This window comes from Ambystoma mexicanum, chromosome 9 (assembly GCF_040938575.1).
Source record: "Ambystoma mexicanum isolate Mex_15411 chromosome 9, UKY_AmexF1_1, whole genome shotgun sequence".
Lineage (NCBI taxonomy): Eukaryota > Metazoa > Chordata > Amphibia > Caudata > Ambystomatidae > Ambystoma > Ambystoma mexicanum.
Window position 1 is genome coordinate 336,623,938 of NC_090931.1, and position 27,209 is coordinate 336,651,146.

At 46.3% G+C, this 27,209-nt stretch overlaps 2 protein-coding genes across 8 annotated transcripts in view; one reads left to right on the forward strand and one right to left on the reverse strand.

The window, feature by feature from the left end:
• TAF1D (TATA-box binding protein associated factor, RNA polymerase I subunit D) overlaps nucleotides 1-27,209 on the reverse strand; it is a 531,982-nt gene that overhangs the window by 304,991 nt on the left and 199,782 nt on the right. The window lies entirely within an intron of this gene.
• The window catches only part of C9H11orf54 (chromosome 9 C11orf54 homolog), a 126,053-nt gene continuing 106,106 nt past the window's right edge, over nucleotides 7,263-27,209 (forward strand). Inside the window, exon 1 of the mRNA XM_069614763.1 lies at nucleotides 7,263-7,425. The gene's annotated coding sequence lies outside the window, so the exon portion shown is untranslated. The remainder of the gene's footprint in view (nucleotides 7,426-27,209) is intronic.

Below are 27,209 nucleotides of genomic sequence, written 5' to 3' on the forward strand. Positions count from 1 at the left end.
CTCAACGAAGTATCCGACCCCCGGCCATAGTGAAATGTTCTGGAAAATATAAAACAATTTGGGAATCATCACCATCTTGGCTACCGCTATTCTGCCCATCAACGAGTGGGGGAGCCTGCACCACCTTTCCATCTTTGCCTTCATGGTGGGCAGGTATTTTACATGGTTGTATGCTAATAGTGTCTGGGCATCTCTGCTGACTCTCACCTGCAGGTATGTGACAGCCCGTTGTTCCCATCTATATCCCTCAGTATTTGGTGGTCTAACGGTGGCCTAGTTTAGTGGAAATAGAGTGGATTTGCCCTCGTTTAACCTCGGACCCGAGGCCTCTCCAAATCTCTCAACCTCCTGTGAAAGCGAACCCAGATTGGTTGCAGGGTCGTTAAAATATAAAATCGCGCCATCCGCTTACAGCGACACCAGCTCCCTAGTACCATCCAAAGTGAGGCCCCTAGCCCCTGTGGTATTTCCGCAGTCGGGCCACCATCAACTCTATCGCTGCAGCCAAAAGCAAGGGTGAAAGTGGGCAGCCTTGTCTTTTCCCCCGCCCCAGTGCGAAGGCCCGAGACCTCATAACCCCAATCCCTAGTCGGGCATTTCATCCCGCAGATAGCAACCTCACCGCCAAAAGATAGTATTTCGGGATTCCCAACTTGCGCAAATCCTCGAACAGATAGCCCCACTCCATGGAGTCAAAAGCTTTCTCCATGTCGAGCAGGGTCGCCGCAGCCTGCACATTGGGGTCGATCTGGGCCAAAATCGTGAAAAACCTACGCAAGTTTGAGGAGGTCGATCTCCACGGTATAAATCCCTACTGGTCTACATGTATAATGTGGGATATGTGTGGAAGAAGCCGGTCCACCAGTAGCTCTGCGAAAATATTTGTGTCAAGATTCAGTAGCAATATTGGGCGGTATGAGGAGTATTCAACGGGGTCCTTGTCCGGTTTCAAGATTAGCGTAATTACAGCTTCACGTATTGTTGAGGGGAGCTGTCCTACCATCATACCGTCCTCCCACATCGATAGCATGTGCTGCGCCACCTCTGGTCCCCATTCCTTACAGAACTCAGCCCTGATCCCATCCGTGTCCGGCGCCTTGGAGGAGGGCAGGGCACGTATTGCGAGGAGGACCTAATCTAATGCAATGGGTGCAGCCAGTGCTTCCACTGCCTCTTCACTCAGCACCGGGAGGGCTGCCTCCCTTATATATCCTTCCAGTTCCCCCATGGGCAATGACCCCTTGGACGCATACAGATTCTCGTAGTATCGACGAAAGGTGTCCGCTATATCCTCCTGCTTTACCACCACCTCCCCCTCCGGTGTCCTCACCCCTGCTATGTCTATATTCCCCCTCTCTAATCATCGCTGCCAACAGTTTACCTGGCCTACCTTCCTCACCATACCTGCGGGCCATTGCTGGACGCGCTAGGTACTTGACCTCCCTCTCCGCTAGGTCATTAAATCGGTCTAGTCCTTCCCTTAGTTTAGCCATGGGCTCAAACATGCCTCCCTTATCCACCTTCAGTTCTTGTACCTTGATTTCCACTTCTGTCTCGTTTAGCTGTCTGCGTATCGTTTTTAATACACCCAGTTCGAAGGACCGGCACCCACCCCAAAGCACAGCCTTAATCGCCTCCCATACAGTACTCATCTCAGGTACTGAGCCCAAGTTCTCATGGAAGTATGACTTAAGTTGTGCTCTTCACTTCCAAACACTATGTTCGATAGTGCCGCTGGTTTGAATCTCCAAAAGGAGCGAAATATTCCCTCCCTTTCCGGGCTCAGTAACCAGAGAACCGGTGAGTGGTCAGATAGCGTTCTAGGAAGGAGAATGCAATTGATTGTCCGATGTATCAGAGGGGGGCTTGCCAGAATGTAGTCCAGCCGTGAGGAAGTCCCAAGCACCGTCGAGTGGAATGGGTACTCCCTCACCTCTGGTCGCAGCAGCCTCCACACATCACTTAGCTATAGCTCCCGCATGCCCGTCAGAACCACCTCAGCTGCTTGTGAATGCAGACGTTCCCGCCCAGCCGATCTATCTCTCTGCGGGTCAAACACAATATTGAGATGCCCGGTCCAGACCAGGCAAGTGTGAAGAAACTTATGGCACCTTTTTACTAATGACTCGAAAAAAACAGGGTCATCCACATTGGGACCATATACATTAATGAATGTAACCATTATGGTGCCCCAACATGTGGACAAAATCACATATTTCCCATTCGGATCTAGTACCATTTCAGTTGTACGGAAGCCCAGAGACTTATGCACAAGGGTCATCACTCCTGCGGAGTATGATGAATATGAGGTATAGTGCTTACAGTCTCCCCCTGCCCACCAGGTGTGTTTCTTGCAGCAGGGCCACCTTGGCGCTGTGCCGTTCGCAATACTGGACTACTTTCGAACCTGCGTGGGTTGTTGAGACACTGTACATTCCAACTAATCACACTGTTCACCATTGTTTACTTGTATATGGTTTAAGTGTACCTGTTTTGCCCACATGCTCACATAAGCTGTACCTCGGCTGATTACCAGACCTACGAGACGTGAATCATTTTTAACAAATGGTGCCCAACATTCCCCACAACTCCCTCCCCTCTGTATCCCCCTGCTCCAACATTCCCCAACCTACCCACCCCCACTGCCCACTGCCCACCCCAACTCGCAGTGATGCGTCCCCACCAACCTACTACCCACAACAACTGAATTACCATGGGACACAGCTCGGGGGCGCCGGACACCACTGCCCAAGTGACCTCTCATCACCCTAGACCTTGGGGGGAGATTGCTAAGCTTAGCCTTAATGCGCAGCAGGACTGATTCATTACATTTTCATCCTCATACATATTAGATACCCATCGTGGAGTGCTAGCTTTTTGAACACCTTTGGCCAAATTTAGCCAAGGGTCGGCCCAGCACAGCTCGTAAACGACATAAAAGCACTGCCATCCACCACCCACAACCCGCTGCCCCTGCTTTAAGGCCTAACTGGTCGCTTTGGAAGTGTCTAAAGAAAGTCGTGCACCGCTCACGGGTCTGTAAAAAAATGAGTTTGGCCTCCATGCTGGACACGTAGCTTGTACAGGTATAGCACAGTGTACTGGATCCCACGGTCATGAAGTGCAAGAAAAGCGAGGCAGGCCTTCTGGACCGACGGGGTGAAATCCGGGTAGAAGGAGACTCTGGCGTTCTCGTACGTGAGGTCCGCAAGTTCCCTGGCCTTGCAAAGTACTGTATCTCAGTCTCTGTAATTTAGTAAATGTGCAATGATCGGGCGTGGACTCTGTCCTGGCCTGGGGGCCAACTGCGACACCCGATGCGTTCTCTCGACCAGGAATTGGGTGGACAGTAGGGGTCCCTGCAGCACCTCCTTAATGAAGCTTTCCATAAAGACCTCCATGTTCTGCTGCGGAACCGACTCGGGCACCCCTACCACCCGGATGTTGTTTCTCTGTGATCTCGCCTCAAGGTCTTCATTCATTTCGTTGACTATTCTGACTTCCCTACGTCACCTCAGCGCTTAGGTCTTTCAGTGATCCCACACGGTGTTCAACATCGGATATACTCCCCCTTTCTTTCTCAATGCGCTCTTGCATCCTATCAACCTTGTATGCCATCCCATCCAGTTTTGTACTAATGGATGCAAAGCCCGTCCTCATCTCTGCCAGCACCTGGCTGAGTTCCGACTGCTGAGCACCTCTGCTCGAGCTCGCGGGTGGCTCCTCCTGGCCCAAAAGGGGTGTCTTGTAAGGGCTGTCCCGAGGCAACATCTTCTCACTTCCTTTATTCAGCCATTCCTTCTGAGAAAAAAGTCAAGCGGGACTGCCTTTTGTTTCCTTTAGCCATACACCCCACTGCACGTCGCACTGCAGTGTTCCTCAAATGCTGTTGCTATATCCCAGAAGGGCCTGGTGTCACCTTTCCCGGTAAGTTCCATGGTGGACCCCCCTCAGGTGGGCTCGGATCCCTCTCCTTTGCTGGCCTTGTATTGGAGCTCGAGCATCGCCATTTAAACACGTGTGATGAAAGACACAAGTGAAGCTAAATTGCTGGTGAAAATGTGACCGTTCGAAGTAAAGATATGCTACCGTTGACAGAGTGGTCCGGCGCTCAAAGGCCTCTGTACGGTATCTTGACGAAAGGAAATGAAAGCAGAAGATCGATGTGAAGGGTAAATTGTGTGAAGTGAATTGAAGTGGTCCTGCAACGGTCTAAGCAAAACCCATTGCCCATTCGAAAGTCTTCCATTCTGGTGTCGAAAGGGGATATGATCCTGGACGAGGGGACACATGGTCCGAGCCCAAGTTGTGAATCTTGTGAAAAAAGGATCTGAGCCCTGATGAGTGATCCATGGTCTGAGCGGGAACGAGGGAGATCAAATTGTTAATTTTGTAGAAAAGGGGTCTGAGCCCGGACGAGGGAGATCCGTGGTCCGAGCCTGAAGGAGGGAGACCAATCTTGAACTTGTGAAAGTGAAACCTTGACAAAGGGAAGGAACTTTTGTGTTTTGTTTGCTGCATCAGGCTCTCTGCATTAAGAGACTGTCATTGAGAGACTTTGGCGGAAGGCCCTGATGCCTAAGTGTTGAACTGTTACCTCGTGGCCAAGCAGCTAGAGTGTGTAAAGCCTGCACGTGCCACCTTGCCTGTGCTGAAAACGCAGGGAAGGGATGCCAACTGCTCAACTATCCTGACATATAATTTCTTGAACACTTTTCTTTTGCGTACATGGTTATCCCACACCATTTTGTAGTTACAAGTAAGAATTGGCAATAGGTTTATTAGTATAGGGCCTTTTAGTTTGACAGACTCCACTAGGACTGCGTTATTATTATTGGATGGTCATAGACTACCATCCTTAGATTTATGTTTAGATTGGCGTTTTACCAACCCATTGAAGTTCAATAAACACCCTTGAACTGTGATCACTTGTGTCCGTCTTCGCTGTTTGATACTATGCCTTCCTTACACTAGTCAGTAACTTTGCCAAGATTATTACCAAGGGTGTGACAATTTGCAAACAATAGGCAACTCTGGTAATGTTTACATAAAATACTCAATCAAATCTGTATTACTGTATTATTCATTTTTGGAAATAATTTTACAGGACAATTGGGAATATTCTGCCGTATTAACTTTTTTTCGAACACACATTAAAAATATATTTGAAATTAAAACACAAAATATCTAATCCTATTGCGATAACCTAGTCTGAGATATAGAAATCCTGTTTCAAAGATGCTACTTCTATTTCCATTTAACACTGCAAAATGAGATTGCTGAATCAGAGTAAGACGTTTCGGGAATGAGCTACCCAGAGCAGAAGGGAGGTGGATATCACAGTAGAAGGTGCATCATGGTTGAAGCATGCCAGTGTCACCACAATGCCAGATGCTGTTCAGAGAAACCTGTATATTTCAGCTATTTAGCTCCTGCTTCTAACCAGGAGAGTCGGTTTAGCTTGAAACCAACAGCTACCAGGTGCTACATTTGGCCCCTCGGGCTAACTGGTGCCTTACAAACATAAATATGTTACATTAACTGAGTATTTGAGAATGTTAATAAAGAAGAATTAGAACACATTGAATACATATTTAAACACAATGGATCATAGATAATGGGCAAAAAGTTAAAGTAGCATGCACTGGTAGCTACTGGTTCCCCTGTGGTAGCTCCTGCCTGCAGGGGGATGCCCAACACCCGAGCTGTTTAGCTCCTAGTTATTGAACCTTAATTTTGCACTCTGCATTTTGAAATACAGTAAGTAAAAGCGTTCCTTTACAGGGAAAGAGTCATCAATAGTGTATTGTTCAAGTTCTGCTTGACTGTGGCCGAGACTGAATGGCTGCAGACAAGCATCGGAAATAAAACCGCAGCCCCCTTATTAATCAACTTTCATCCACTTAAAAAAAGAAGAAAAAAAAACATTGCTCGAGTTGTATGCATTGGGACATACATATCAATCTGCCATGCCATACATGTAGCATGCTGGAAAATACCACATTGTAAAGCACAGAGTCTCAGAGTCGGATATTCATGGCTCCATGCTACTGCAAAGTCACTAAATTAGGCGCCCTTACCCGCATTACATAAACGCCTGTTACTTCGATTTAACACTCCCTCATTAAAAGCGGATCACTTTACACCTCAGGGCCCATTGGAAAAGGTAGAGCATGCCCCTATCAGAATTTTGCGCTTACTTCATAGACGACCACCATCCTTGCCTGCCCTATAATCAACAGGCCTAGAGGGCATCTGCCCCCTCCCCCCCGTCCCCCATACACACTCCCCATCCCCACACACACTACCCATCCAGTCACCTGATAGAGGGGTAGGGGTAAGGGAGGGTTAATTATATATCTTGCAGCTGGTAACATAGCAAAGTGGGTTTGATCACGGGTTCGAATCCTGGCACGGTTTTGATGTCAGAAAAACGTACCATTGAGTTGGGTAATAACGCTCATCAAGAAGAACAAAAACTATTGCATTTTGGGATTTGCTATATGGATGGCAGTGTTAGAACTGCTCTAGGATTACACTCTTCTGGAAGGCACACGCTGAATGGGGGAGCAGCAAAATGGTCTACAGTGGCACTCGGGCAGATTCAAACCACACACAATTAAAATAAAAAATACAAAAAATAATAATGTTAGTTAAAGCTAAGAGTCGAGCCCCTTACCCTGTCACACTTTTTGCCTCATTCTCCCAACACTGCTGTGCTGGAAATAGTGTTTATGTGAAACGTTTTACTGTTTGGAAATCCGCAGCAACGCCCAGTTTTAACTCGGCAAGCTTACTAATAATGCCTCTCTTGGTGTACACCCAACACGCCCATCTTCTTGTAATTACTGGCATCTCGGAGATAATACAGATTAAAGTGTGAATATATGCAATAATTGCCGTGGCAGCTTTTATTTCAAGCGCAGGAATACATCAGAAAAAATCGAGAGCCGCTTGGCTATAATAATAATAATAATGTTAGTTAAAGCTAAGAGTCGAGCCCCTTACCCTGTCACACTTTTTGCCTCATTCTCCCAACACTGCTGTGCTGGAAATAGTGTTTATGTGAAACGTTTTACTGTTTGGAAATCCGCAGCAACGCCCAGTTTTAACTCGGCAAGCTTACTAATAATGCCTCTCTTGGTGTACACCCAACACGCCCATCTTCTTGTAATTACTGGCATCTCGGAGATAATACAGATTAAAGTGTGAATATATGCAATAATTGCCGTGGCAGCTTGTATTTCAAGCGCAGGAATACATCAGAAAAAATCGAGAGCCGCTTGGTTGGTACGTTCATAAGGGTGCACGATATCTTAAACTAAATTTGCTAGGTCTGGGCGCAGAATCCGAAGAAAAGCACCTCTACCCATCACCACCAGTGCAGACAGCACCTCAGGACGGTAAATCAGGAATACACGAACAGTGAGTAAGAACTATATGCAGGGGCGCCGAGTATGTGGGAAAATCAAAAGTCGCTGTCTCTGACTATATGCAGATTTAAAGCCCCAAGCACCTAGGGTGGTACAATGGGTTAATGGTTAAAGGTTTAGAATTCTTAATCCCACTACTGAAAAATTGTCAAGCGTCACCAGCATTTTTAATGCCCATTTTTAAACTAAAAAAGTCCCACCTCTCCCTCAACCCAATCTGATTTATTTCTTAGTTTTCTTCTTTTCCCGTTTTTTATTCCTACCATACACCAAACACAGAAGGACTGAAGTAAGGAAAATAAAGTGTAAATCTGACATTTTTTTCTACTTCTGTTTCTCTTACCAAATGTGTTTCTCTTAGCAAATTTGCTAGGACTGAAGATAGAAATATTAAAACCTAGCCTGGTCATAGTATCTATATATTGAAAAAAGGTTTTAACGAAATGTCATTCTTGAAAATGGGGTTGAGCCTGTAGTAGGCAGAATGTCTGCATCATAAGCATACAGTACCGGCAGAGTCAAGGAAGAAAAATATCTGCTGTAGAGAGGCGACATTTGAGTGACAATGGTGGGCACATGTGCTATATAGCTAAATTACCAGTAGCAAAGATTTGTCCAAATGAGTACCTGAAATTGTAAAATAAAGCAATTTTTTTCAAGTACAAGGAAACATATGAGCGCAAACAAATTCAACAGTTAAGTCTGTAAGCTTTTATACTGCACCAATCACTACAGTGTCTTACATCTCTGGGGCTTGTCCGGAAAAAGGGGAGAGAAAAGAGGAGTAGAGTAGGAAGGAACACGCCGAGTCAGAATTGAGAAGATATGAAGAGGAGAAGGACATGCTATGTGATAATATTAGACGGGATGCGCGAGTAAACTGAATGAGAATGAATGAGGGGAAATGAAACATCCCGTGGTAAAGAGCATTTTCCGATTGACATCAGTTTCTCAATCATGGAAGGGGACTGTACAATTAATCGGAACATGAATCTGTGAATGCCTCAAGTGTGTCCTTGAACTGTGGCGGCTTGATTGCTAGCTAAACTTTTTTTGGCGTCTCATGCCAGTGCATAGGAAGAATAATTGGGCACCTTCAGAGTGGCTGCGTAAAGGTGAATGCAGAAAGTACAGGAGGGAAAAAAGGAGACTTCCAGACCTCCAATTTGACATAAATACATGACCTCACAATGAGGGAGAGTTAACTAACGAGTACTGTGGGTGTAGTTTTGTGATGTACACAGGGGAAGCCAACGCCATTTAGCCAATGAGGATCAATCTATCTGAATAGAGAGATCTGCAATATCCACTAAAAAGACCGGTCAGGTGACATAGTAGCAATGTTTGAAACATGAATATCCTAGAGCAGTGGTATAAAAACTTCTTTATACTGAGCTCCCTTAATTAAAATATTTTTTTCTGTGACCCTCCACAATCTATAACTGCTAATATTTCCTATTAAAAGCAGTCACTGTAATCCCTATTTTAAGAGCCTTGCACCCCTCTCGCCCACGCCAGACATCATCATTCAGGCCCCCGCCCACCAAGCTCCACAGTCTGAAGACCACTTCCCTAGATTATGGCAAAATTCCCCATTTCAGAGCCACGCCTGAGACAGGACGTCATTTAGGGGTCACCAGGGGCCGCAACTGCGACCCCTGAGGTCTCCCTTGCCCTTGCTACCCTAAACATTATTTTTTAAAACACTTTATTATTTATTTTTTAATCTGGCTCTTTGCTTCTGGAGTGGCTGGCTTTCTTTTTCAGGTTTTAAAAAAAGAACAGAGGTTCCACAAGTCTAACACTTTCAGAAGTGACCCTAAATAAGAAAGAATGGGAATACCAAATAATTTGTCTTTCTAGAATTCTATACAATACTTGCTAGATTCATGAAATGTTTATTTCAGGCACACTTCAGGGGGTGAGTCACAGATTTAGTCTGTTCTTAAATACCTCAACTCAGCCTTTCATCCTTCTGAGGTCTCAATAAATGAGTACCAACACAGGGTGGGTGATATTGTATGTATATTTGTTCTACACAAAGCGCTTAAGCGTAAGTGCTATATAACACATCATTATCACTTGGCCATGGACGTCTGCTTGCATTCCCAGTAACTAGTAATATGGGCCTATTCACTGATATTAACGATACATATTTGCACAGCATGTGATCTAAGCAGATTCCACAAGCCTCAGAAATATATATATCACATTATAGTGATATTGTAACCATATTTTTGGTAGTATGCTTAGGAACAATGCTATTGTTAGGCAGAAACCTGTGCAGTTCCCTTAGGGACCACTGAAGACTACAGGTGTTGGCAGTAAACCCAATTGGTAGCAGTCCGCACCACCCAGATTTACCTGGTAGCTGTGGCTGAGCAGTCAGACTCCTCTCAAGAAGAGTTAGGCAGTATATAGAGTATACACATTAGGTACAAAAATACAGTAGCACAAGCAAACACTGACCAGAGCTTGGGTATTAAAGTATATAATTATTTATTTAAAAAACACACTTGTAAAAATACACTGGCATTAATATGTCAAGCAGGTTCAAACAGTCATTAGAAATATATACACCTCCCTGATTAATTATTCGAAAAGTCTTAGGAAAAGAACACCACTTATTATCAATACAGAGGTGAGCGCTTAACCAAGATGGCACTCCAATAATTATTTAAAAAGGGAGGGAAAAGGCAGAATTAGGAAAGCACACAATACGAACACTTTTAAAAGAACCCCAGCAAGTCAAGAAAGGCAGAGTCTACTGTAGAGCCAAAAGTTCATAGGCCAGGCCCACTCTTGGAGAGAGCAAAGCGGAATGTGCCCAAGATCACACAGTTGAAGTACACTTTAAAAGTCTTTGCAGATAGTTCAAAAGGAGTTGGATCAGTTCAGAACAGTTAGTTACCAGGTCGCAGGTCACCCCAGGATAGAGTCTCAAGGATTTACGGGACACCTTGAACAGTCTGTTGCAAGGGAGACCAGGCAGGACACAGTACCCGCAATGGTGAGAAAGCTCCAGCGGGGGTAGTTGTTCCTGGCAGCGGGTGTAAGTCGGTGCTTTGTCCAGGGGAAGAGAAGATCTCGACGTGGAGGAAAGCTGGAGGTCGTTGCACTGCCAGGGAAGAAACCAGCCGCAGAGTTTCCCAGTTAAAAGGTACTACCCTTTTATTCGCGGTAGTGGTGAAGCGTGGCTATCCGGCCGCTGGGGTGCTTGGCACGGGCGACCACGAGACGATCCAGGAAGGCGAAAAGAGGGCGAACTGGTTTACCCCACCAGTTCAAAGCAAGAAGACTCTCCAGGATGAAGATCTTCTCTGTCGTCGGGAAGTGGTGAGTCGGTTCAGCAGGGCTCCACCGGTGGTGTCGTCGTTGCAGGTCGGCTCAGCTTCTCCCTCTTCGGATTCTTTAGGTCCTGTGGCGACTTCTGAAGTTCCAGTCCCCAAAGCCCTGCTTTTATGCAGAAAACCCCCATTCACCAGTCCTAGCTGTCACTCAAACATGCTAAGTGGTGAGTCGGGCAGCTCACCACTGGGCCAATCACACAAGAGTGCGACTTGAGTTGCCGAGGCAACTCAGTCCAGGGTGCCTATTTCCCCCCTCCCACACATCCTGTAGATCCAGACAGAGTGGCACCACTTTTGGAGGCTTCTGTGTAGAAGCCTGCCAAAAGTGGAACAAACGGCTCGACTTGAGTTGGAGTTTCAGAGGCGAACACAAACGCCATTTTAAAACCGAGTCCTGGCAAAAAGACCCAACCGGGGAATAAATATTAAATAAATAACCCGGCGCTCTCTTTAACATTGCACCAAAAAGTGGTGCGTTTAAAATGAATGGGAAAATCCCATAGGAAATATTCCGGTAGAATATTTCACGTGGTAACCACTGCCACCAGCCAGAAACTCGACGAGGGGGGGACTGCACAGTGCCCCCTCGAAAAACAGACCCTGGGGCAATCTAATTACCCCTACCAGTACTTCCACAATATGATGGTTTGTACGGGTTCTGTTCACAATTTAAGACTAGTAAAAGTCAATGGTGACTTTACATGCCCTGGGAGACAGTAGTCAGTCCCAGGGTATGGAGTCTATGTTTGGGGGTCACTATGACACCCCTGTGTTACTGCACTGAGGGTGCGGTGTAACACATACCAAAAACACATGAAGCCCTATGGAGTAAAAGACCCCATAGGCCATAAAACACATTACAAAGTCAAAGGACATTCTCAAATCATGCCTAAGAGTGGGAGAAAAAGTCTCACTCTTAGAAGGAGAAAAAAATAAACCCCAAAAATCCAGCAAAGCTGCTGGGGGACTCACTAGGTTTGGGAAATTAGCCTATACAGAGAATTCTCCCTTACAGCTATGTGATGCCACTTCCTGTTTTTTCAAGGGATGAAAGGTCTTGTTTCATCGCTTCCCGTGATCTCACTTCGGGGTGGGGTCAAATGACATCAATTCCTGTGATGTCAGAGGTCAAGGGTCATGCGATGTCACTTCCGCTACCCCCGGCATTTTGGTGAAATGACGTCCCTGGTCTGAGACAGTCCACCACAACTGCCATCAGCTTGGTGAAGACCTTGGGTGCAGAGGTAAAACCAAAAGGAAATGCGTGCTCCTTTACTGGAATATTTTTTTAAAACACAATGTGAGACGAAGGCCCGTGCTTCAAAGGAAGTTCCCTTTTATTACATATCGGCTGGGAGGATTTGCTTAACCATGTGGTTAACAAAAACGACTCAAACATAGATTTTAGAAGTTAATTTATACAAAAAGTGGCAGGCTGGTCAGCAGATCTTTTACACGTAGGCACACCTAAGAAGAACTTGGTTTACAATAGTTTACAACCATATTAGGATTAACAGAACAATCATCGGTCAACTTCTCAGTTTGCTTGCCCTCTTCAGGAAGGACCCTCCATGAATTTGTTACTTTAGACAAATACAGCTGTGTTGATAAGGCTCAGACCTTGTGTCAATGTCCCCCACCCCACACACATTACATCACACAACTCTTCACATAAGATTGATGCCAACACAGAGCAGATATGTTAGGTAAATCAAAATGGCACCCAACTACATTGCAATATTTAAAAGCTAGTAGTCTTTATTTTGTATTTCTCCCTTCACTCCCGATAAACTCGAGGAAGATCCAACGGCACCAATCAGTCTTGGCTTTGCAGAGCCGTAAGAACCACTCGCAACATCACCACCTTGAATGTGCACTGCCTCCGGAACTTATTGGAAGTCCCTGAGGTTTAGGGTGGCACGAAGACCTTTCCCATAATTGGAGATCAAGAAGTACACAGAATACCATCCTGTTCCCTCCTCTATAACTGGCTCCTCCTCCACTGCACCATTGACTAATGAGGAGATCAAATCCTCCCTGAGCTACAGCTCTGGGTCCGAGGAGGGGAGTCTAGGAGGGCTGTCTGGAAGGTTGGTCAGGAATGGAAGACAGTAACCCTAGTCGACCAGCTAGAGCACCAAACATCAGAGGATCTCCTGCAAAATGCTCTAGTGCTCGAAGACTCTTCCATCAAACAGCGTAACATGGGGGGGAGGGTAAGAGTTTAAAAGATGTTTTGCGCCAGGTGCTGCCACCGGCAACCAAGTCTATCCTGCCTGACTTCTTGCTGCCCTCTGTCCCTGCCAGAGCATGATGATCTTCTCTGTGCTTGCTTAGCATGAGGCAACACCACCGTCCTTGAATCAAAGGTGAAGGAGAAAGATTGGGTAGGTTGCTGGACCCCACTCCCAAGGATTTAACGGAGTATTGACTCCTTAAATTGACTCGTCAGCTTTAGGCCCAAACATTTTCCACTGAAATTCATGTCCAGGAGTTTTATTTGAACCACCGGGGGAAGACCCCAGACTGTCAGAGGCAAGATGCCATGCGAAGAATCTCTGTATCCATAGACCACCGACACAATCCGTTGCGCACAAACTGGCTTGAAGGGCCTGGCAAGCTGCTTCCTTTCCTCCATACACAATGGCCAAGAAACCATCTCTAACCTCTCCCTCCGGTAAATGCTTTGACGCCTCCGACAGTACGTTTCATAACATATGTGAAAATTACAGAAGAGCGCAGGAGGCATTCACGGCCTTTAGCACCATGCACCCAGATGCAAATATTTTCTTGGATGAGTCATCCGTCTTTTTTGAGTCTCTATATGTCAGAAATAGAAACATCAACTGCCTCCAGTTGATGGTCACTGCCTGGACTACTAGGCCCTCTAGACTCGGGTGTGTCAAAAGGGAGGTCCAGTGTGGGCTTGTATTTCTTACAGAGCTACCCATCCACTGCTGATGTTGAGTATGGGTGCTGTCACAACGACAATCGGATCTGCAATGGCCATGTTGAATGGGAAAGCAGTCTCCGAATGTCATGATGCCCGCTCCCGGGGAGCCGGTTCAAGCCCGGCGTCCCCGAAAGCGGACATCCAGTCCCCAAGGAAGGACCCAGCAACCCCATATAGGGGCCCTTTGGACAGTGTCCTGGCGCCATAGGCGCCAGACTCATTATGGGAGTGCTTGGGTGCACTTACCTGATGCAGACCATGCTGCAGGATCCCGGCCTCCTTGAGGCCTGAAAGGAACTACTTTACCTGTGGGACTAATTTACCATCCGGGCGTGGTCGGGGAAGGATACATACCTGATTGGAGGAAGGAACTTCTTCCAAGGCTATTTAAACCCCACCCGAACAGCCACACGTGCTTCGCGTTGTTCTGCATCTAGCAGCTGGACGCTCACCGTGTCTGCTCCTGCATCCTGACTTCTGCCACGCCTGCCAGCATCCTGGATCACCTGCAAAGGAAGAGAAGAGAACAGAAGAAGGAAAAGTCCTTACCTGCTAAATCCGCATCCTGGAGACATCTCGCCGACAATCCTGAAAAGGAAGACTTTTATTTAAAAGCTCATCGCGTCGATCGCTGCAGCGCCACATTCCACTCACCTTTACAGGGCGCCTCCATGTTCAGCAGCGATCATCCGGATTCGCAGTCACGCCCCAGCGCCTAGGGAGAAAAAGACCAGAACAAAGGTGAGAGAGAGAAGGGAATAAGGAAAGCTAAAACTCCATGTTAAGACTTACCTGTTGATTCATTCCCTCTTCATTTCGGGTCCGCGCCGCATCCTGGCATTTCCGGACCCCGGCCCCTAAGGGGAAAAAGCGACATCAGCGTTAATGAGCGAATGAAAAGACATTACCAAAAAAACGCTCATTAAAGACTTTCCTGATTTCTACAAGGATTTCACCTCTCATCTCGGGTCGGTGCCTGTTCCCCGGCATTCCGTACCCCGGCCTCTATGGGGAAAAAAACACTAGCATTAGTACATTAATGCATGGACACAAGGGGAACCTCTTATCAAAAAACTTACCTGGAAGCCAAGCAAGTTTGGTTCTCACCAATCCGAAAATCCAGTGAAGTAACTGGATACCAACGCGCCCCTGCATCAGAAGCAGGATGGAGAGCTCATCCTTCCAGACCCTAAGGTGAGACGCTACGAGGAATCACAGAAGGGTTTCGAGGAGGGTGAGAGGGGAAAGTGGGAGGCCGATTGCATTACCCCACAGACAGTTAATCCCCTATTTTCGCCTACAGAAGGATACTTCTGCGAGCCAGACAAGCCAGATTTGGGGGCCCGGTCCAGTCCGTCTTCCGAACCCTGCGCATCACCTTAGAAGAGGTCACAGCAGCGCGAACCAGGCCAGCGCCTCCGTGGGAGTCAGGTGAGCATCACACCGAATGAGGACACTTATCTAGGATATCCATCAGCTCATATTGCATCACTGGCTTCGAGGGGGCGCCTACGCTTAGAGTCACAGTCACCTATGATAATTTTGCAAAATTTTCCATTCAGGTGCGTTTATGGGGTGTGAGGGGTCAGAAATGAGAGACTGACACAAAGTTTCCTCAATGTCTGCCATATTTACTGAAATTAAATAGGGTTGAGAAACATCTATCTGTCCCTATCCCAACGATAATGTTCCTGACTAGCAAACTAAAACTAAAGAAACATAATGACCTTGTGTCCAAATGAATCTGCCCCTCACACTAACATAAAACTAAACTACATAAGGTAAATATGTCTGCTTTCAGTTAAACCAACAAATATATTAAAGGTGCAAACCCAGTTTTCTCACAAAGCAATCGTTGTGAACAGGGTTTAATTCCCTTCCCCTGAATCAATTCAGGAAGGCTTTTACAAGAGTTCTGTTTCAACAATGTTCTTTTCAGTTCAATGAAAAAGGTTTCTTTCATCCAACACTTTTCACATGAGTAAAGAAAATGTCTAGCCCAACTTCAAATAACCCACATTGTGGAGTGAAGGGGGCAAATACCCTGAGTTCTAGTGTGTAAACCTCTATGCTCTTCATGACATGAGAACATGCTCATCAGAGAACTGGAACAGTCTGACTTTGTCATAGATTAGAGTTGAACTTCAAAAAAATTTTTGGGGCTTGTGTTGGCCGAAGGATCCTGGACTTTCCATTCTAGGATCGGGTTAGCCCGAAGACTGATCGTTTAGGTTGGAACTTTTTGCTGGTCATCTGGCTCTTGTTTTGGATTAGGTTACTAGGGTATCGCCATTGCCCCAGAGGGACAGACTCATTAAGACTAGATTTAGAATGTATGTTGGGCTGTTTGGAGCACATCTACCAACCCATCAACTTTTAGGTTATTATCCTTTGTACTTTTTCTTTTTAAGTTGTTGCTTACTTTTTAGACATACCACTAGGCCCCTTGGGCATTTATCCATTCCTACCCAGATTTACCCATCGCCTCTTTAAAACAAAACTGACTAACACATCCTACAAGCCTCAATTATATTTAAATTCTTTCATGACAGAACATACAGTAGTTTTTAGGTTCTGGCCCATCACTACCGCTTCACCCCCACAAACCATTGTATCGTGACCTACCTAGAATGCTCTGCGTGGACACAAACAACACCCTCCAATTCTACGTCCATCCCTTATTTTTGCAACTACTGAGGTCATAGAAATAGAAGCTCTACTATGGCAGATCAAACATTACTGCCCTGATACACCACTCTTGACTGTGACAAAGCATCATACATCTGGGTGTATAGTCAGAGGAAGATACTGTCCCACTGAACAAATCAGAAAAGCAAGAAGATCAAGAAATATACACACAAAGGAGACACTTCATTCAAGCCAAGGTATATATGTTGGACCTAAAAGTTAGAAAGTCACAGTGTTTGCCCTTTCCAAGGAACGTCCTGCCATCGGGAATGGTGGTGTGGGGTGCCTCTGAAAAGTAGGCAAATGGCCTCAAATTGTAACTCCAGTGTGTGAAACTGTAGAATGAGTTTGGCAGGAATTCTGCAACTGCAGAACACCGATCTCTAAATCCTGGCCATTACAGGTCTGGAAACCTGCTTCCAGACAACATAAAATAAATGCACACCTGCGTGAATTAATAGGTTATTGGGACTTGTACTGCACACCGTTGCCATTTTCTAATCCCAAAAAGCCTTAAAGATGTCCTTATGTAATCATGGAGCCAAACTCTGGACGGAGTTTGGATCTGATGCACAAGGGGAGCATGCAGCCCGGGCTGGGCTGCAATGCATAGGGCACCTTTGCCTATTGCAGGTATGCTGCATTACACATGACTGAGTACATGTTTGATGGTTGACAGGCTTGAAACAGAGCAACAACGCCTTTTTTCGGTTTTGGAGCAGATCACCTAAAACACAAAATACCACGCCACACTGCAAAAACATCTACATATTTATTTTATGAGACTTACACTTCATGCCATTTCGGGGTCGACTTCAGACTGCACCAAGTGCGGGCACCGAATAAAACGTTAAGTTGCTAAAAACAGCCCGTGTTGCGTGCACAGATAAGCAGCCTTTGGTGGAACAAGGTACTCTATACTGATAAATACTATACAACTAGAAAATCATCAGTAAAACGAACATGTAATGGACAAAGCAGAGGTACGATGATCGTTTTTAGGAGTTCAACTGTTTTAGGTTGTGTTCACATTTGAGTTTGCTCCAGGGACAAAAAAAATATAAAAATCACTTTTTGTGCTTGTAATATAAAGCGCACGGGAGGACATGGTACAGAATTATGCATAATGTTCCTTGCAACCTCGGTTGTAAAACTATAAGACCACACCCATATGCGGCCCACTGTGCTTAGCGATCACACCCGATATGCTGTCTTATCAGGGGAGGACTGGCAACATTTGGCCCAGAGGGCAAGTAACATTTTCTGACAGAATCCCACACTGCAGCTGCCGCAACTTCCAGAACAGCTAAAAACAATACTAACCTCTCCCCACCCACACATTCTCAAGTATATATAATATGCATATTTTTCAGCTATGTTTGTGGTTTCTTAGAGGCTTGGCCCTCAGGAAGCTCCACTTCCGAATGTAATACATGATTTGACCAGGATAACCTTTGGCCAAATTTGAAAGCTGGGATTTGAGCCCAATTTTTCCTTGTGTCCCAGTTTTCAGCCCCCTTCCATCCCATCTTTAGTTTTCGACCAATGTAAAGAGGTGCAGATGCTAGAGAATTCATTATCCGAGCCAAGCCACAGCTGAGCCAAGGTGTCTGGCTTCGCTGTATTGCCGAACACGAGGTGGCACAGCAAAAAGTCCATACCGGGCTTCCTGCCTACCCTCAACACAAAACCTATACCTGGCATTCTGTCTACCCACCCCCACACAACATACAGCTCTCACTTGACATACTCCATCCCCAGCAGTATATATTATATTAATGGTTAATAACAGGGTGCAAAATGTGAACTCAGCACTAGCCACTGGCTCTTGATATTTAACTCTTGGCAAGTAAGAAATGATGTGCTGCTAGTATGTATAGAATTGAGATGGACAGTTTATGACTAGCTAGCAGTTTGCAACTTGAAGTGTGTCACTCTGGTGAATGAGAATGCATTACTTACCGTAAAAGCATTTCTGATGGTTGTATCTGCTTAGATTCACATGCTGTGCATAGGTCCGACATCCAGTGGTCACTGCGGAGTATTGCATTTTGTTTTTCGTAGTCGAAAAGGGGACGTCGACAAGGCGTGTCTGAAACACTATCCCTATAGTGACGTGCGTTGTACCCACAATCCCTCACGCGTCGAGGTCCCTCTGTTTGTATTTTTTCTGCCCTGAGGGAGCCTTCTAGACGTGAGTGAGTACAGAAAAGAGAGAGAGATATATAAAGGAAGTCTATGTTCCTTCCATCCGAGCGGGGAGGAAGGGTGGGCGCATGTGAATCTAAGCAGATACAACCATCAGAAATGCTTTTACGGTAAGTAATGCATTCTCTTCTGATGTTTGTTAATCTGCTTAGAATCACATGCTGTGCATAGACTAGCGAGCAGTACCCGGAGTTGGCGGTGGGTTATGAGAAGGAACAGTAGAGAAAAGGTGTCGTAATAATAGACTAGCGAGCAGTACCCGGAGTTGGCGGTGGGTTATGAGAAGGAACAGTAGAGAAAAGGTGTCGTAATACTGCCTGTCCCACCTGGGAGTCAGATCTAGAGTGTGTATCTAGACAGTAGTGTTTTGTAAAGGTGTGCACAGAACTCCAGGTAGCCGCTTTGCAGATGGACTCAAGGGGAACATTTGCAATGAATGCTATGGATGCCCCCGTGCCTCGAGTAGAGTGTGCTCTTGGCTTAAAGGGCAGTTCTCTCCTAGCAAGAGTATAGCAGAGAGTGATGCATTGAACAATCCATCTAGAAATAGTGGATTTTGAAACCGCATCTCCTTCTCTTCCTGCTGCCACCGAGACGAAGAACTGATTAGTCTTCCTCAATGGTTTGGTTCTTTCCATGTAGAACATGACCGCCCTGCGTACATCAAGTGTGTGCAGAGTCCTTTCTCCCAAATTGGAAGGATTTTGAAAGAACGTTGGTAGTTCTATAGATTTGTTTACGTGGAATTTAGAAATAAATTTCGGAGCAAACCTAGGGTGAGTGCGTAGAACCACTTTATCTCTGTGAACTGTAACGAAGGGGTCTAGAATAGAAAGAGCCTGAAGTTCACTTACTCTCCTGATGGAGGTGATAGCTATTAAAAAAGCAGTCTTAAGAGTGAGGTGTTTAAGAGATGCTTTGTGCATGGGTTCGAATGGAGAGCCCATGAGTCTGGTAAGTACCACATTAAGGTCCCATCCGGGAGCTGGGTCAGCTATCGGGGGGTGTATTCTTTTTACTCCCTCCATGAAGGCCTTTATAACTGGGATCCTCCACCACGACACTTTGAGTTGGGAAGTGGTGTATGCAGAAAGTGCCGCTAGGTGGACTTTAATGGAGTTAAACACTAGACCTGAATCTAAAAGGTGGGTCAGGTATAGTACCACATGTGTGGGAGAGCAGTCAATAGGGTTGATGCCTTTACTCCTGCACCAGATGACAAATCTTTTCCACTTGCTAGAATAGCAGTGGCGAGTGTTCGGTTTTCTGGCTTCCCTGAGGATGTCCATGCATCTTTGCGGGAGTTGTAGATGTCCGAACTCTATGATCTCAGGAGCCAAGCTGCTAAGTCCATGTTCTGGGGGCATGGGTGCAGAGTCCTGCCCTTGTTCTGAGACAGCATGTTGTACGGGCAGGGGAGTTTTACTGGGGGGGATAGAGACATCTCCATCAAGTGAGCGAACCATGGTTGTCGTGCCCACATTGGGGCAACTAGTATCATGGTCACTTGTTCCTGGTGCATCTTGTGCACCACCTTGTTGAGAAGGGGAGTCGGGGGAAAAGCGTAAACAAATTTCCCTGACCATTGCATCGATAGACCGTTCCCTTTGGATTGGTTCTGGGGGTACCTGGAGGCGTAACTTAGGCATTGAGAGTTCTCCAGGGTTGCGAACAGGTCTATTTCTGGGAATCCCCATTGTGTGAAGACGTCGAAGACGATGTCTTCGTGCAGACGCCATTCGTACTCTTCGGGCAGGGGGAAATCTCTGCTGAGTCTGTCTGCCAGCAGATTGAGTTCCCCGGGTACATGTAGTGACAGTAGGAACATGTCCTGTTTGAGAGCCCACTTCCATATATTCTGGGCCAGTTTGGACAGGCCTGGAGAGTGGGTGCCCCCCTGCTTGTTGATGTAGTACATGGCTGTAGTGCTGTCCGTAAGGACCATTACTGTCTTGCCTTGTAGGTGTTCTTGGAAGGCTTTTAGCGCCTTGAATACCGCTAGTAGCTCCAGTAGATTGATGTGTTTGGATGCTACGTTCGGAGTCCACACTCCGTGAGCAGTCTGATGGGATAGGTGAGCCCCCCATCCTGTGAGGGATGCGTCTGTGGTTAGAGTGGCTTCCGCCGCGGGTGTGGCAAAGGGTTTTCCTTTTTCCATGTTTCCCTTTGTCCACCACTGTAGCGAGAGAACCAAGGCCTGCGAGACCACCACTAGATCCTCCCATAGTCCGCTGGCCTGACACCACTGGCTGTTGAGCCACTCTTGCATTGGGCACATGCGCAGGCGCGCGTGAGGTACCAAATAAATACACGACGCCATCATTCCTAGCAAGCGCATTGCTTTGCGTACCGTCACCTCTCGGCCGGTCACATATTGGGGGATCTGAAACAGCATGTTTTGGACCCTCTCTTTGGAGGGGAAGACAAGGCCGTCCCTTGTTTGAATTAGAGCCCCTAGGAATTGTTTGATTTGACTGGGGTCTAAACTGGACTTCTTTTCGTTGATGGAGAAGCCCAGCTGGAACAAAAGGTCTACCGTCTTTTGGGTATTGGAGAAACATGTTTCGTAGGAATCCCCTGTTATGAGCCAGTCGTCGAGGTAAGGGTAAACTGGGATGGACAACCTGCGCAGGTGGGCCGCAGCCACTGCCAGCACCTTTGTGAATACCCTTGGTGCTGAAGCTATACCGAAGGGTAGCACTTTGAACTGGTAGTGTTTGCCCTCTATCATGAACCTTAGGTATTTTCTGTGCGCTGGCAACATTGAAATATGAAAGTATGCATCTTTCATGTCCAATGTTGTCATGTAATCTCCCTGGGAAAGCAGTGGGATCACTTCCTGTAAGGTTACCATACGAAACTTTTGGGGTTTGATAAACTTGTTCGCTGGGCGCAGATCTAATACAGGGCGCATGGTTAGATCCTTTTTGGGTACAAGGAAGTACACTGAATAAATACCTTTCGTTACCTGAGATAGAGGCACGACCTCTATGGCTCCTTTTTCCAGCAGTTGTTGTACTTCTTGGAGAAGGATGGCAAGATGTTCCGGCGTCATACGACGTCCCCTCGGGGGTCTGTAGGATGGGGAACTGTTGAATTCGATACAGTATCCGTGGGCTACGGTGGAAAGTACCCAACGGTCTGACGTTATCTCCTCCCATGCAGGAAGAAAGGATGTTATCCGGCCCCCGACCGGTGTTGCATGGGAGGGGACGCAAATCTTCGCGTCACTTGGAGTTGTTGGGGGCTTGGGAGCCTCTGGGGGTGGATCCCCGACCTCTCCCTTTGCCCCGGCGTTGGCCTCTTTGGCTGTACTGCCCACTATTGGTTTGGTAATTGGTGGCAGGGTATTGCAGATGTTGACTCTGTTGTTGGTGTTGGCGTTGGCCACGAAAAAAGCGTTTGTTGCCATAGCCGCGTCTGGTAGTGGGCTTAGAGATCTGGTCAAGAGTCTTGATAGTGTCGAACTCTTTTTTGGCCATCTCTAGGGCTTCATCACCGCTTTTCCGAAGAGGTTAGCGTCCTCGACAGGTTTATTTATTAAAGACGCCTGTGTCTCCGGTTTAAAGCCTGAGTTGCGCAGCCATACATGGCGCTTTAGGAGTATTCCTTGTACCAGGGAACGTCCTGCTGTTTCTGCCGCGTCCAGAGAGTTTTTAACAATGCTCTGGTTCACTTGGGTTCCTTCGCCAATAGTTGACAGTAGGCGTGTACGTAAAGGCTTCGGTGCTTCCTCGGCGTCCTTGCGCAGTTTGGCCCACTGCGCGTCTGCGTAGCTCGCCAGCAAGGAATTGTTGTTGGCAATTCTTGCTGAGAAGGCAGCCGAGGAAGTAACTCTTTTTGCAAGGGCATATAGCCTCTTGCCCTCCTTGTCAGGGGGTGCCTCACTGGTGGAAAGTGGTACCCCTGCCCTCTTTCTAGTATTAGATACTACTAGGGAATCCGGTATGGAATGTCCCCTAATGTAGAGCGGGTCTGAGGGTGAAGGAGTGAAAAGTTGACCCCTCTGATCAATGCGGGAGTGGACAGCGAAGGGATGATCCTTCTCTTCACTGAAGCGAGGAGGGGAATGGTCTGGCTGACCGGGGGTTTTTCTTTAATCACTCTTTCTACAAAGTCCAATTCTGGAGAGAGTTCCCCAGTGTCCAGTTCGAAATGCGCTGCTGCTCTGCGCAACAGTGCATTGAAAGTGGGCTGATCGTCAATTGGAGACGTGTTCCTAACTGGAGAATTGTCCGGAGGAGTTAGGTTTAGGACATCAGTGTCGGAATACACTGATGGTGATTGCCAGGGGTGTGAAGGTCCTTCTTCTGGGTTAACCCCGAAGCCTTCTTCTATAATGTCTGTTCTGTCTTCTAGACATTCCTCCTGGTTCTGTCCTTCTTCATTGTCCATGAAATCATCTTCTTCCTCGAAGTATTGTTCCTCCCCAGTGAGGTCATATACATTTTGGAAGTCTGAGGCTGTGTCCAGCTGGGGATCGACTAGCCTCGGATTTTTGGCCCTGGGGTCCTCTTGAGGCCCTTCTCTAGTCCTCTTGTGAGTTTGAGAGGCCTGGGTACTCATAAACCTTTCCATCCTCTCCATACAGAGGTGGAGTCTTTCCATTGTTTCATGGGGTACCCCAGAGCGGTCTGGCGGGGGAAAAATAGAGTTATCTACCTCGAAGTGGCTCGACCTCTCCCAAAGCGTCGAAGAAAGTGTCCCGTCGCCCTCCGAAAAACCTTCAGGTGTGCCGGGTGACTCCCTGACTGAAGGGGGTAGTCCCTGCTTTTCTTCGGGTTTTTTCGGCGTATCCTTTAATTTATGCGTAACGCTCGACGTAATCTTCGGCGTACGCTTTTGGGCGTTGGCTACAGCGATTCTTGCTAAGCTATCGGCGACTCGCTTGTCGGCGACTCGTTTGTCGGCGGAAGCTTGAGTTTTCGACGCCATGGGTATCGAGCGCTCTACGGCGGTCTGCGCCTTCTGTTGATGCGCACCGGCCGATGGTTTGGTGGTGGCGCCCTTGTTTGCCGAAAGCCCAGTCGCAGGTCGCGGCTGCGGTTGCGAGAGGGGCTTCGAACCCGAACGGTCCGAGGAGGCCGCCGGTGGAACCTGCGTCTCCTTGGGCGCCGAAGCTCTTTTCGACTTAGACGAAGAAGAGCCGTGGGTTGTGTGCTTATGTGAATCTTTGTGTGCGTCAGTGTCGCCGGGGTGTTCATCCCCATAAGCAGGGCGTGAGCCGAGCCCGTCGGGGCCGGGGACAGACGACGAAGCGCGTAAGCGCTCCTTAGAGGGGGTTTCGACTTCCGTAGCGGAGGTCGTGTTATCGCGTTCCTCGTCACTGTCGGTGGTAGCAGCGGCGGGTGAACCTTCGGCCTTCGACATCGCGTAGGCCGCCCGCCTTTTAACCCTACGGTCTTTTAGAGTTTTAGGCTTAAGAAGCCGACAAGCCGCGCACCCTTCCTCCTTGTGATCGAGGGGCAAGCAGCGGTTACACCGTGAGTGCTTGTCCTTCCAAGTGAATTTGCCTTTACAAAGTGGGCAAAACCTAAATGGTGTCCTCTCCATAGCCGAGGCAATAAATCGCGATAAACACCCCAAGGGAAAGGAAGGGGAAAGGGAAAGGCATTCTCAGAAAGACCCAGAGATGTCCCACGACCCCACTCTCCCTACTGTATATGGCCAGCGAGACCAGGCCACGTGTTCGGCAGCGCCGAAGATTTCCTCCGCTCGACCCTCCGTCGAAGATTTTGCTCGGCGGAGAACAGCTACAACTGCGTCGAGGGAGTGTGTATTAATCTTCTGAGAAGAAACGACCAAAGGTCGAGTGTTGCAATGTCTCTCAAGGAGCTCCGCGTGAAGGCGACCAGAAGCTGGGCGGAAAAAAACAATCTGAGGGACCTCGACGCGTGAGGGATTGTGGGTACAACGCACGTCACTATAGGGATAGTGTTTCAGACACGCCTTGTCGACGTCCCCTTTTCGACTACGAAAAACAAAATGCAATACTCCGCAGTGACCACTGGATGTCGGACCTATGCACAGCATGTGATTCTAAGCAGATTAACAAACATCATAAATTAGAATTATGTATGGAGTAACATTATAGATTATAAAACCGCATAAGTGTGAGATTTCCTCCCGATAGTTAAGGAAAATAAAGCACAGTTATCAAACGTGATTTGCTCAGGGCCACTTAATGTGTAAAGTGGGGAAAGTATTGATTTAAGCTCTAGCTTCCTGGTGCCACAGTTTTAAATTTAGACAGAATGGGAGACTTCATCTTCTCCTATTTCATGTTCAATGTTAGAAACAACAAAACACATTCTGCAAAGTTATTAAAGCGTTAAAACTAGTACACTTTTCAATAAAATTGTCTTTCAAAGAACCAAGTGACATGATAAAGCAACCTGCCAAAATATAAGCATCATCTTAATTGAAACGGATGTTCAAAAATAAAGTATGCATCACTTTGTTAGAACGAGAAAGGTTGAGCCAGTCTCACAGGTGTATTGTATTGCAGGTGAAGCACACATTTCAGCAACAGTCACTCAATCGGTTGACCCTTCTTTCTACATTTGTACCTCTGTCTTATTGACCCTAGTTTCATTACACATCACCGTCCATTGTCATTCCTTTGCACCACATCCTTGATGTGCCTTTACTATCCGCTTCCTTACAGCAGATTTTCCAACCTCTGTTCCCTTTCGCACCACCCCTTAGCTCAATTTCCTTCCATTACCTTCTCGGCCCCTCGTTTTCGTACCCACATTATTCAGTCACTAATTCCTGGTCACTCTCCCCATTCCATTGACCTGGCTCAATTGTAGATGGTAGATCAGCTTTTTTGCCATTCAGCCTCTGCCAGACATGACAAGATTTGTGTCAGGGTCTTGCTGGTAATTGTAGCTTTGGGGTCTGCACAACGCAAAGTGAAAGATGCTGAGTGGACTTGGCATTTTTGCTGCGAAGTTGCACTTTCTTGGATAGTTGGCTACATATTTCAACTGATGGTAGCAGAGGTATCCCCGAAGGGTGTCTGTCAGCCTAGGATCTGGTAATGGAGAGTGAGTAATAGTGACCGATTATATTTATGTTTCAAGGAAGTGCAGGCGCTTCGCTTCCCTTCAAAACAAATGTTAAACGTGTTTACCAAGGGCTGTTGGAAGAGGGTGAAAAGGAGGGCATCTCTGATGCTCCCCTTCTCCCCACCTTTCCGATGTAATACCTAAAAGGAACACAATTTACCTTTATGTGCATAACATGGACAGTAATGATGCTATATTATGTAATATTACATTTATAGTGCTGAAGTTTTATTTTATAAGCAAGTGCACAGTAAAAAACAAACACAAAAATGAAACAATTTTCTCCTTTACAAAAACACCTTTTTATTTCTGAAACATCTGCTATGCTAGAAATGCCACCTCGCTAGTGGTAAACATTGAATTGAAAGGCTTTTCAGAAATACCACTGGCGGAGTTGGTAACTTTTATAGCAGTATTTCATTAATATCCTTGGGTCTTATTCAGGGTGCTATCAAACTCTTTTTGTAATGAACTCCCAACTGATCAAAAAATTAATCAGAACATAGGGGAATCAGTCTTACAAAATCAAACCAAGGACAGACTCTAATAAGATATGGGCCCTTATTTCCTTGCCAAAGAGGAGTTGTGGTAAATTGCTGAGTATTACAACAGGTGTAGGGCCACTGTGGTGCAAACATTACCATCTAGGGTCACTGAAACCAGTCACTTAAATGCGTATGTTGCTGCAGAGCAGTATGAACACACCCCTGTGGCCCAGGTCAAGAGAAATACATATTTCACATGAAAAGATATTCCATTTGATATTGAATTTAGGTACATTTCTAGATGACAAAGCATGCGTTTTTTCAATTCTATGGAATGAACAGATGGGATTCCACCATAGATTGTATGATAATTTCTGTGATTTTTTTCCAGTTGGTCGCAATAAAATGAAAGACAATATAGACAAATAAATTAATCGAAACCGGCTGAAGAAAATGACAACATGAAAAACTTTACTAAAACACCAATCATTTAATTGCATAGTGATAGTGGTTCTTGAAATTAGAACATATTTTGTAGGCAGTTCCAAATGTGTGCCCAAAAAGAAAAGACATATTTGCATTTGAATATAAAGTCAGCGGAAGGGGATTGACAAGACCAGCAAACAATGTCAACAGAATTTGACATGTTAGCAATCCAGAGAGGTGTTAGGTAGGCTCTATGTAGAATACAATATTGTGATTGTGTTAAATTAGCAGCAATTGACATGGAAAAACACTGTTCCCAAATTTTACAAATGTGTAAATTCCAGTCCAATTCCTATTGCAAAGTAATTTTAGAAGAGGGAGCATTACCTTCTTTGGGTTAATTAATGATGGAGTATAATTTAGATGCTTTAATGGAGAGGGAACACAATATTCATTCTATATATTTTGAGGAAACATTTTAGTAATAGAAGGGAATAGCTTTAGTAACTGAGTTTGTAAGGATTGTATACGTTTTGTAATCAGTACCATTAAGATTGAATCGAGCACATAGTTAGGGGAAAGTATAGGTGAAT